This window comes from Pelobates fuscus, chromosome 3, assembly GCF_036172605.1.
Source record: "Pelobates fuscus isolate aPelFus1 chromosome 3, aPelFus1.pri, whole genome shotgun sequence".
Taxonomy (NCBI): Eukaryota; Metazoa; Chordata; class Amphibia; order Anura; family Pelobatidae; genus Pelobates; species Pelobates fuscus.
This window is the reverse complement of record NC_086319.1, coordinates 263,021,211-263,034,288: the sequence shown is the minus strand read 5'-3', so window position 1 is coordinate 263,034,288 and position 13,078 is coordinate 263,021,211. Positions and strand designations below refer to the sequence as shown.

The window sequence follows — 13,078 nt, the reverse complement described above, 5'->3', positions numbered from 1 at the left end:
CAAAATGCATAAAACTACTACAGACTTATGCTGGAGGGGATGCGGGGCCAAGGGAACGTACCTCCACATGTGGTGGGAGTGCCCCAGCACGACCCCATTCTGGTCAGCAGTACACAGCCTGGTGAGACAGGTGTTCTCTAGAGCACCCGAGTTGGAACCATGGGTATACCTCCTAAGCAGGTCGGTGGAGGGATGGACGCGAAAGGAACAAACGTTACTACATAAGATTACGCTAGCCGCAAGACAAGCAATGGCCATTAAATGGTTACAGCAGGATCTACCGCAAATATCTAGTGTGATAGGTAGGATAAAAGACATCCAGGTGATTGATGACTTAACGGCCAGGGTCAGGGGCACCACCAAGACATACCAAAGGGTATGGGAGCCATGGGACGCCTCCCCGTGGGGCAACTGAGGGAGGTAGACCAGACAGGTAGACGGAGATAGACGCGGCAGCCCGGGGAAGGGCCTGGAGGGACACACACTAGACTTCCGTGGGGGGGGTGTGCTGTGCTCTCTCCCCGCCCCCTTCACCTCCCCCTCTCCCCTGTTGCGCCTCGGCCTCCCGCTCTCGAGCCCTAGATCGCCCAAGGATTTTTCTCTCTCTAATTTTCTTTCTATCCTCTTCTACATAGGGCACGTGTAGGATAGAGTGCCGATACACACACAACACATACATCAGATTTAGGCAGGCCCGGGGATTGCAGCGGGGTACAGTTGGAGCAAGAAAACAGTGTGAGTAGACGGGCGGGGGACACAACAACCCGACAGATCTGCACCCGAGGGCGCGAAAACACATTCGCAGAGCGAAGATGCGCAAAAGCGGCACATACAATAGAGGATGTAGGAAAGCGTGAACATAAAAATCCTGACGGAAAGTGAACTCTGGCCGCAGAGAACTCGAACCGAATACACAAAGCCTCATTGTAAGAATGTTATTAATAAAATGATGTATATGGGCTTCTGCGAAAGCTGAAATGTTCACATTAAGCCACTGTTCCTGTCATGTAAAATAAAAGAATAAAAAAAGAAAAGAAAAAAAAAGAGAAAGGCATTTGCTCCTATACATCTTCTGCACAAAAAAAAGTGAAAACTATTTACTAGTCCTCACCATTCCCTGCTCCTCCACAGGAGAATTGAAACCCCAATATGCTTCGCTCTAATTGCCTATGTAACTATGTAATTGAGCTTTGTTAGTTTATAGTCTCGGTTGTATTACTCTTGTTCTTCGCCAACAGCATGTTATCTCGTACTCAATTTTTCTCTGGACTGTCTGCATGCTTGACCTGGGATGGGTGGAGGTCAACCTTCTTGCACTTACTATGTATATTACCAGGGGTCAAGTCCTGGGTAAAAAAGTGCAGGAACTCACCCAAGATACACTCCCCGCCCCCTTCCCCCCCACCCCAAAATAATGATACGCTTGTATGCAGGGGCTGAGTAAGGGCACGGGGCTGAGGAGGGGGACAGGAGCTGAGGAAGAGGGACAGGAGCTTAGGGGGGGGAGGCATGGGCTGAGGAAGGGGACATGGGCTGAGGAAGGGGACAGGGGCTGAGGAAAGGGACAGGGGCTGAGGAAAGTGACAGGGGCTGAGGAAAGTGACAGGAACTGAGGAAAGTGACAGGAACTGAGGAAAGGGACAGGAACTGAGGAAAGGGACAGGAACTGAGGAAAGGGACAGGAACTGAGGGGCTGAGGAAGGGGACAGGGGCTGAGGAAGGGGGCAGGGGCTGACGAAGGGGGCAGGGGCTGACGAAGTGGGACAGGGGCTGACGAAGTGGGACAGGGGCTGACGAAGTGGGACAGGGGCTGGGGAAGGGGGACAGGGGCTGAGGAAGGGGGACAGGGACTGCGGAAAGAGGGACAGGGACTGCGGAAAGGGACAGGGACTGCGGAAAGGGACAGGGGCTGCGGAAAGGGACAGGGGCTGAGGAAGAGGGGCAGGGGCTGAGGAAGAGGGGCAGGGGCTGAGGAAGAGGGGCAGGGGCTGAGGAAGAGGGGCAGGGGCAGGGGCAGAGGAAGAGGGGCATGGACTGAGGAAGGGGGACAGGGGCTGATGCTCGTATGCAGGGGCTGAGTAAGAGCACTGGGCTGAGTAAGGTGGACAGGGGCTGAGGAGGGGGACAGGGGCTGAGGAGGGGGACAGGGGCTGAGGAGGGGGACAGTGCTGTGGAAAAGAGACAGGAGCTTAGGAGGAGGGGGAGGGCATGGGTTGAGGAAGGGGCCATGGGCTGAGTAAGGTGGCAGGGCTGAGGAAGGGGCCATGGGCTGAGTAAGGTGGCAGGGCTGAGGAAGAGGGACAGGAGCTTAGGAGGAGGGGGGGCACGGGCTGAGGAAGGGGCCATGGGCTGAGGAAAGGGACAGAGGCTGAGGAGGGGGGCAGGGGCTGATGAAGGGAGCAGGGGCTGAGGAGGGGGACAGGGCCTGAGCAAGAAGACAGGGACTGAGTAAGGGGACAAGGGCTTGAGGAGGGGGGCAAGGGCTTGAGGAGGGGGGCAGGGACCGAGGAGGGGGGCAGGGACCGAGGAGGGGGGCAGGGACCGAGGAGGGGGGCAGGGACCGAGGAGGGGGGCAGGGACCGAGTAAGGGGACAGGGCTTGAGGAGGGGGGCAGGGACCGAGGAAAGGGACAGGGACCGAGGAAAGGGAGACAGGGACCGAGGAGGGAGACAGGGACCGAGGAGGGAGACAGGGACCGAGGAGGGAGACAGGGACCGAGGAGGGAGGCAGGGACCGAGGAGGGAGGCAGGGACCGAGGAGGGAGGCAGGGACCGAGGAGGGGGGCAGGGACCGAGGAGGGGGGCAGGGACCGAGGAGGGGGGCAGGGACCGAGGAGGGGGACAGGGACCGAGGAGGGGGACAGGGACTGAGGAGGGGGACAGGGACCGAGGAAAGGGACAGGGACCGAGGAAAGGGACAGGGACCGAGGAAAGGGACAGGGACCGAAGAGGGAGACAGGGACCGAGGAGCGAGACAGGGACCGAGGAGGGAGACAGGGACCGAGGAGCGGGACAGGGAGCGAGGAGGGGGACAGGGAGCGAGGAGGGGGACAGGGACCGAGGAGGGGGACAGGGACCGGGGAAAGGGACTTAGGAGGGGGCAGGAACTGAGGAGGGGGACAGGGCCTTAAATAGGGGGACAGGGACTGAGTGAGGGGGACAGGGACTGAGTAAGGGGATAGGGCTTGAGGAGGGGGGCAGGGACTGAGTAAGGGGATAGGGCTTGAGGAGGGGGGCAGGGACTGAGTAAGGGGATAGGGCTTGAGGAGGGGGGCAGGGACTGAGTAAGGGGATAGGGCTTGAGGAGGGGGGCAGGGACTGAGTAAGGGGATAGGGCTTGAGGAGGGGGGCAGGGACTGAGTAAGGGGAAAGGGCTTGAGGAGGGGGGCAGGGACTGGGGAAAGGGACTAAGGAGGGAGACGGGGCCTGAGGAGGGGGGACAGGGCCTTAAATAGGGGGACAGGGACTGAGGAGGGGGGCAGAAACTGAGGAGGGGGGACAGGGACTGAGGAGGGGGACAGGGACATGCCTGAGGAAGGGGAACAGGGCCTTAAATAGGGGGACAGGGACTCAGGAAAGGGACAGGCCTGAGGAGGGGGACAGGGACTGAGGAGGGATAGGGCTTGAGGAGGGGGACAGGGACTGAGTAAGGGGATAGGGCTTGAGGAGGGGGACAGGGACTGGGGAAAGGGACTAAGGAGGGGGGCAGGAACTGAGGAGGGGGGACAGGGCCTTAAATAGGGGGACAGGGCCTTAAATAGGGGGGCAGGGCCTGAGGAAAGGGATAAAAAAAAACTAAAGTGCCTTCCCCCCTCCCTGAGGCTTACCTTGGGCCAGGAGGGGTGGGACAGGATCTGGAACCTGCAGCCTGCAGTCAGTGGAGTCGTCCGGCCTCTCCTGATGATGTCAGGAGGAGGGGGTGTGGCTTCCTCTGCTCCCCAGCGGTCCTGTGAGAAGAGCAGAGAAAGCCACGCCCCCTCATACTGACATTATCAGGAGAGGCCGGACGACTCCACTGACTGCAGAGGTGAGGAGAGGTGAGTTTAAAAATCCGAGTCCCCAGTCAGAGGCAGGGGATTCGGATTTGTGCTCCCCCTGCTCTGGCAGCCGCTTGTGCCAGCCCTGGGTCCTGCAGGACTAGTAATGAGAACGGCGTTCCTGCTGTGGAAAAAGTGCAGGAACGCCGTTCCCACGCGTTCCTGCAGGACTCGAGCCCTGTATATTACACTGCACCAAGGAATAGGATAGCATGAATCCCTCATCTATAAAGTCTATGCACACAAAATCTCACTTTCACTTGTTATCTTGTAATTTCCAGGGCGCAAAACCCTAATCAAGAGGAAGAAAATTGTTCTATATCTCATCGCCCATCAGCCACATCTCACATCTTCAAGAGACACACTGGGCAAAAAACTCCACCACATTCCTGGAGACCCGTCCATTCATGTATTTCTGCTAACTCCAATTCAAAATTGAGAGAGACAGCTATTCATACATAAAGATTTTCTGTGTACCATAGACAAATGTGAATTGGATTAGAAAATTACCATTATATCTTTGTTTATATAACTGTTTCTGTTGTAGAGTACTGTATAATCAATATATATGCTCCAAACTCATCCACCATCCCCTTTTATACTAAGCTACTAATTCATTGTTGGCCACCACAATTAAAGAATGTAAACTCCCCCAATTTGACTGTGACCGATTAATAATTGGGGGAAACTTGAACATGGTCTTAGACCCATGTATTGACAGGTCACATAGGCAGGGGCGACTGCAATGGAAGATAACTCTGGCCTATGACTGTGTCATACTGGTATCTCTCATGGAACAGACACAGACTATACATATCAATCTTGGGTCCATAAATCACAATTTAGAATAGACATGTTTTTGATCTCTGCATCAAATTTTCCCTGCCTTGACAAAGTGACCATTGTATCTGTTGCTATTTGTGACCACACCCCTACCACACTGACCTTAAACTCCTTAATGACACAGCTCTCTACACTCCACTCTAGAGCAGCCCACCCCATTTAGCTCAAAGTCCATCCTTTCAGATTCAACTTCTAGTCACATTGGCAAAGGGTCGGAGCAAGGATTTTTCTCTACACAGGCAAAGATGCATTTTGCCGCCACCAAAATTCATCTACTTGTGTGTCTATTAAAGCAAGTTATGGCTACAATGAGCAAAACATTTTTTAGTCACAGCCATTAATAAATATCTAAAATCAAAGGGCAGGTAATATAAACAGTTATAGGCTGTTCAAATAGTCCCTACCCCCCCTCCCCCCAGGTAAAGTGGAAGGTAACTTCCCCTTCTAATTAAACAGACCATTGTATGTCCAGGGTTAGGGAACTTCAGGGGTTAATGGCTGAAGGGGCAGGAAGCACCACAGGTAAAAGTAGGAGCTTGATGCATGTCCTGAGGAATTGGGCATTTTCTGGTCTTATAACCTTTAAAAAACCCACTTAACTCTGTATCATGTGTTCCACGTATTCAGATTATTCAACATTTAAGTAAACTTCACACATAGAATGCATATTTGTTGTAACTTTAACTGACAAATAGCTACCCCAGGCTAGTTTCCTCAGCTAGTAAGTTGCTCTTTAAAAGCACATTTAAAAAAAAATATTGAATTTAGACACATGATTTCCTTGTTGTTACTGGTCTTGAGTACACTAAGTTAGGCTCCAAATTAAAAAGGCATAAATGAAAAAAAGTCTCAGGCACTCACTGAAAGAAATCACAGTGAGTGCCTGAGACTTTTTTTCATTTATACAGATTATATGGGATTTGCTGACCCATGCTCAGTGCACCCTGTGCCTAATTCTGTGATTGAGTGCAACTCTTCTTTTCCTTTTATTACCAATTTAAAAAGACCGCATAAAAACTTGACATTGCGCTTGCAAAACAGCTACCTGCCATCATGGATATTTATGCATGTTACATTGTTGCATGTGTTGTGGTAATGTCCAGTAATTCAACCGGGGATGGCTGTGGCTTACTTACAAGAACACTCCAAGCACTAAAAACACTACAGCTTACGTTATACTGTATTGTGTGCCCCAGTGCCAAGGTGTCTGGTCACTAATTAAATTACCTGTTCAGGTACAGACAACGCGCCAGGGATGTCGCAATTCTATTGTTCTTCCTGGGAACTTCCTGTTGAGACCCTAGGTATAAAAGGTGACGTGTTGTGCAAATAAAAAACAGTTCTTCACCCTTCCCTAAGTCTCGGCTAGTGTTTGGGTGAGACCGCAATATACAGTGGCGTAGAACTATAATCACTCTGAGCTATAATGACACAAGAAAAAGGGGACTTGGAGGTGACAGCCCAGCGATTCATGGGTATACCAGAACAACAATATGTACACACACACACACAAAATGACAGTGTATATAAAACGTGATAAAATATAAAAAGGTATTAATTGTTTTAACACCTTTACACTGTAGATATTAGGAACTCCTCAATGTTCCGAAATTTCAAAATGCAACAATATCTTCAGATGTAAAAAGATTAAGCATACTTAGAGTAGCATAGTTTAAAACTACTTATTGTTTTAATTTACAGATTGCATTCACAAGATAGCAATGATAATGGGAACATCATTAAAGGGACACTTCAGGCACCCAGACCACTTCTGCCCATTGGAGTGGTCTGCTTGCCAACTCCCACTACTCCTAACCCTGCAAGTGTAATTATTGCAGTTTTCTATAAACTGCAATAATTACCTTGCAGGGTTAACTCCACCTCTAGTGGCTGTCTACTAGACAGCCACTAGAGGTGACTTCCTCCTTCATAGCACAGGAAACCTGTGCTAGAGCGTCGCTGGATGTCCTCACGCTGTGTGTGGACCTCCAGCGTCTCGCTCATTTCCCCATGAAAGCATTGAAATTATGTTTCAATGCTTTCCTATGGGGAGACGTAATGCGCATGCGCGGCATCGCCGCGCATGCGCATTAGGTCTCCTCGGCCGGTGGGCGGGATCAGTCTCGCCCACCGGCCGACGCAATACAGAGGAGGAGCGGCGCGGAGGAAGAGACAGTGGCGAGGGACTGAAGGTAAGTGACTGAAGGGGTGAAAACTAGGGATTGGTGGGTGGGAGGGAGACAGACCCTCCAGTGCCAGGAAAACAGATCGATTTCCTGGCACTGGAGTTTCCCTTTAAATGGGATGATTCCACCACTTTTAATCTTCAGCTCTCATAGATGATAAAGAACATGTGGAAAAAAAAAAAGACAAGCTATGGTGTAGTATGTCAAAAACAGCACACAATGTAATGTTAGAAATAAAATTACAAAAAGGAAAGTATTTCCAAGTCAGAAAGCAAAGAAAATCAATTCTGTGGTAAAGTGCTCGTGCAGAATAAGATAAAACTCCGTCTTTACAAGTATAAACGGCAAATAAACAAATAAAGTCCTAATATTAAATAAACAGACACTGCCAGATATGCCTTATTTTTCAATGATCTTGTGAGTGCAGATGTATTGCATCGCAGAGTTTCTTTAAGCACTTTTGGCCATCGAGCAGTTCTGCGATAGCACGGGTGAGGCAGATGATATCTCCACCCATAGTTCCCCTAAAGCTACTGAGGAACTCCTGCTATCAGTGAGGGATATATATCTTGTGCTATCACCTTCCCGCAAGTGAGGGATATCCCGACACAAGCATTATACTCACTGAAGATGTACTGATCTTCTGAATGTTTTGGTGAGAAAACATAAAGGGTACCATCCTGCCTAAAATGACGATTTTAATGGTCCATTACTCTGTCCAATCTAGACAGGTTATATGCCGATCTTTGGTCCAAGCTTCACAAACGAACGCAGACCTCTGTACTTTCAAAGCAGACCGATATTTTTACTACACCTCTAAGTGTCTAGAGTTCCCGGGGTGGTTATGCCCATGAGAAAGAAAGAGCTGAAACTCCTGCACAATTCAGCTGCAACAGAGAATACGGTCCCCATGTCGTTCTTACCTTTATGTCTAGAGATCAAGGCTTCAGATAAAAGAGTTAAAGTGAACCGGTTATAAAAAAAAAAAAAAAAAAATTACCTGAAATTGCTTCCATTAAAATTCAATACACCATATATCACAAAGATGCATGGTGTATTCAATGTAAAATGTAAATATTTATTCACTTTCCCCCATTCCAGTGCCATTTTGTGGGTTACTCTTTGTGGCAGCCACCCGGATAGGAACACGGGTTTCGCCACCAAGGATGTATTTTTCCCTCTTTTAGAAACTCTGTTGCAACATATCCAATAGTAGTAACAATAAAAAGTATCGTTTCCCAAGAAGTAGAAATCCAGCGAAAGTATGGCTTTCCCCCACAGACATTGGTCGAGACTGAAGAATGCTGGGAGTGAACTATGACGCTGGCGAGGGAGACCAACTATCTCTATTCCCAGTTACTCATCCTGCCAGGAGCTTGGGGATCAGGGGCAGCCGCCCAGTATCCCTGTGATTCAGGTGTGGAGAATACAGTTCCTTCCACATCTACCTGACCAACGTACTCAGATGTAATCACTATATATAGGGTGAGGTAGAGGCAAAAAATGCCTACAAAATTCTGTGCTGCAGATACTCCACACTGAAGTCCCAACAGTGTATATACAACCAAAAAACAAACACAAGTCCTGCGCATCCAGTATAGGTGTGCACACCCAGGTGCTACCACAAATTATTTGATGACAAAGTTAAAACAGCAAACTTTTCGAGCAGCAGCCCTTTCTCAATGCTAATGTACAGGACATTAGCATTGAGAAAGGGCTGCTGCTCGAAAGGTTTGCTGTTTAAACTTTGTCCTCAAATACATTGTGGTAGCACCTGGGTGTGCACACCTATACTGGATGCGCAGGACTCGTGTTTGTTTTTTGGTTATACTCAGATGTAAGGTCTATTAAATCCCCAGTTTCTGGTACCTGCTCCTGTGCAGAGTCAATCAATTGCCCGTAATACTCTTCAAGCTCCCTCTCCAGGGTGGCCGGGTAAGTCAGATCAGGTTCCAGGTCTGTCGCTTTAATAAGCTCCTGGATGTCCCTGAGTCGGAAAAGAGCAGGGCTCCCAAAATCAGTTCCCTTCAAAAGGCCTCCCAAAATAGGCCAGTGACAACATAGTCCTCACCCTCTGGAGGGTCGCCATCGGCTAGTCACGGGTACTACTGGACTGCATACCATCGTAATGCCCGGTAACCATTTGTCCACCCACAATGCCATCCAGACCAGTCGCTCAAGTTCAACCACCAATTCCTCCAGGGGCTGCTCTCCACAGATTCAGTTGATCATGAAGTCGCTGTTCTGGGGTTGGGAGGCATTCCATCCGGAGAACCTGAACTTTCTCAAGTACCTCGTTCCAGAATTGCTTTTGGATTTAGTTTCCTAAAATCCAGTTCACTCTCACTGGGACAGAGCTTCCTGTAGTCTCCTTTGGAACCCTTCCTTGGATAGGGACACTGCACAGGTGCTAGCTCTATTCATATCTCTGAGTTCCAGACAATGTGCAGGTATCCCACTTGTGTCTTGGATGCTTCCACAATAGCTAGGAAGTCATGCCAACGCTGCCAACCAAATGTGACGAAGCTCCAGTACTCCAAATGAGTACCTCTGCCAAGTCCGCTTCCTCGTTGCGATCAGGGACCTAGGAGCACTTCAGACCCAGTCGCCGAGGCTTGACTGGGATCACTGAGGGCCTATTCCACCCTGGACCAAAAACCAGACCACACTATGTGAAGGTTAAAACAGCAACTAACTTTAATACACACAGAACATATTTTAAGCCCCCAGCAGCCTCATTTATTATTATTATTATGTTATTATTTATATAGCACCATCAAGCTATTAACAGTTTAATTGATACGCTTTTATGAAGAAGTGGTATTTTAATGATTTTTTGAAGGAGTGGAGACTGGGTGAGCATCTAACAGAGGAGGGAAGCGAGTTCCACAGGAACGATGCCGCCCTCGAGAAGTCTTGAAGGTGAGCATCAGAGTTGGGAGCAGCATTATGTAGAGATTTGAAAGCAAGAACCAGAATTGTAAATTGAGCCCTATATCTTACAGGAAGCCAATGTAGGGACTGACAGAAGGGTGAGGCATGGGAGGTGCGGGTGGACAGGAAGATGAGCCTCACCCCACATTCATTATGGACTGTAACGGCACAAGTTGGGAGCATGTAAGACCACTGAGAAATGGATTACAGTAGTCAAGGCGAGAAAGGACAGTGGAATGGACCAGCATCTTAGTCGCATCTGGCGTTAAGTAGGGTCAGATGCGCGCAATGATTTTGAGATGGAAACGACAGGATTTGGCGATAGATTGAACATGAGGCTGAAAGGAGAGGTCTGAGTCAAAGAGAACACCTAGGCAGCAAGCCTGTGTTGGTGGGGCTGATGGTAGCACCGTTGACTTGGAGGGAGACAGACATAGGAGTAACAACACTTGAGGGAGGAAAGCCCAGAATTTCAGTTTTGGTCAAGTTGAGTTTAAGGAAGTGGGCAGCCATCCAGTTAAAATAGCAGAGAGGCGGGGGCGGGGCCGGGCCGCCGAGCTAAGCGGTCGCAGGACAGCTCGTCTCCTGCAAACAGAGGCACAAATAGCCTGTAAATCGAGATTTTTGGGGAGATTTACCTGCAAATAACTGCGACCCTTGACGGAACTGGGCTACCTGAGCTGAGGAGAGGCTTGCTCTCTAAGTTTTAGTCCCTCGGAGGATGGGGCCCGCTGCAACAGGCGGGACCTATGCTGGCGGTGAGTGAAGCGGACGGCCGCCGCAACACTATCCTGCCCGACGGAGCCCGACATACGTGGAATACCTGCGGGCCCGGTCCTGTTCCACCCCCCCCCCTTTGGACCGGGGGGGTGATCCTGGTCCAAGCCAAGCTAAGCTATGTAGCTAACTGTGGAAGCGCTGACATGCAGACCCGAGACCCGCGTACAAGATGGCGTAGACCATCTTGAGCACAAGGCGATCGGCAGCCACCACCTGATCTAGCACACGGGGTAATAAGCGACAACGGACCACTACCAAGCAAAGGTCCCCACGCCTGGAGACACCCCTGGCATATGGCGCTCGTCAACCATCACACACGTGGATACCACTGCCGAGAGACCCGCTCACTCTTCATCTGAGCTGGGCGCTCACCTGGAGGAACCCCCCCACAGCATGCCATACACCCAGGGAGAAGCTTGGGATCGGGCGGAACCCTGGGCCCATGGTCCTGGTGATGGGTCCAATGGCAAAAGGGCGCGAGCACCTATTAAGGCCTCAGGCCGAAGACAAGCGGCCCTCGGACGCAGAGAAGCCACGGCAAGGAATCCGGCGTTACAACGCACGCCCACAGCGCCCGCTAGAGGAACCGGGGAACCAAACAAATTAGGCCGGAAGGGAAGACACATGGAAAAGCGAACTGACAAGGTACAGTCATGGGTTGGAACAAGTGGGTAACCGGCATCCGGCTCTGCCGTGCTTTATCAGGACAGACTACTGTATACACGGCTTCTGTGATGGACTGATGCGACCTAATCCTGTGCAACTGTCGAGCCCGTGCATGCTGTGCCTGGCGTGGACACTAAACAGCAGGGCTTCATCTGAGGAGTACCAACGTCAAGAATACTGTGTTTTCTTTTATGATTTCTTGTTAGACCGCTAACAGCATACTTACACCATCAGACAGACATCGCTAGAGTTAGCCACACATAGGTATACCCTGCGGAATCTTTATCTAAGACCCAGAAGTAACTAGCAAGAGGGCCAGACTATGCTTACACCATGCATACTAGCCACTGACTTAACATACACAGAACGGGACACATCATGCCAGGTCAGCCCGCACAGCTCAGCTCAGCCGCTCTGAGGATCTGACAATGATGGGAATACGGCAGGAACATAACGCGACCAGCCTGTTCACAATTATACTTACCCCATAACGCTGAAGCGACGACCACTGCCTGACTTACCAACTAGTGGAGAAAGTCAGACGCACAGTAAGATTTTCTCCAACAGCGTTTAGCAGTTCTGGAGCATTTTTTGAGGTATCGAGTCAGCTTGGTGTGCCAAGGTTGTTGTTGGGGGCGCCTACGGCGTTTAAATGTAGGAGTTGCCATGATGTCTAGTTGAGAGGAGAGGTTGGAATTGTAGAAGGAGGTTGCAGAACTAGAACAGGTGAGGTTTGAGATAGGTAAAAGTTGAGTTTGGAGATTAATGGAGAAATGCTCTAGGTCAAGACATTGGAGGTTTCTGTGAGATTGATGTTCAGACGGTGGTGTCAATTGGGTCTTAGGTATGCCAATGTCAAAAGTCAGCAGATGGTGGTTAGATAGAGGAAAAGGAATATTGGAGAGATTAGAGGCAGTACACAGGTTGGTGAAGGTGAGATCAAGAGTGTTTCCTTTTTTTCCCTTCAATTTTTAGCCACAAATTATCTGTGATCCCTTGTGTTCCATTTTGGCTGTGGCTAAGTCTACACTCACACACACTGTATGCCTTTGTATGTCTTCTCATCAGTTATATCCTTGATAAGAATGGTATTGTCAGAAGTTGTAGAATGTGAGCCAGCTGGTAGCGCCTCATTCGTGAGTATATTTCCACTTTTGTCGTAACACCATTTTCTGAAAATACTACACTATCAGAGGCCATGTTTGTGTTTATTTTCTTCACATATTCCACCTGCTGGCCTGTTGAGAATATCAGACTGTTACTGTAAATGTCCACCCTACAAATAACGATCATAAGAATTTTTTTGGGGACTATTTAGAACAATAAGGCAATATATCTTTTAGAACCATATTTATTTTAATTGTCATCCTTGTATTTTTTTCGCATTTCCATTAGGTGCAACTTGTATTTTATCTTGTATTTTTGAGCTTGAGGATATCCCCAAAGCTAGCACTTTATCTACTTCATTTTCTCAATTAATTAGCAATATTAATATGAAATAATTACTTTGAACAGACTCTAAAAGTTAACTAGTGAGGACTTTGCTGGGTCCAATATGTGCTGCTGAGTTCAGCTATAGATTAAAATTCCCATGAAAATAAATGGGAATAGAACTTTTGTGCTGACTTTAGAT

General features: G+C 49.4%; 1 protein-coding gene across 1 annotated transcript in view; it reads right to left on the bottom strand.

Moving 5' to 3' along the window:
- PEBP4 (phosphatidylethanolamine binding protein 4) overlaps positions 1-13,078 on the bottom strand; it is a 190,104-nt gene that overhangs the window by 137,019 nt on the left and 40,007 nt on the right. The gene's annotated exons all lie outside the window — the stretch shown is intronic.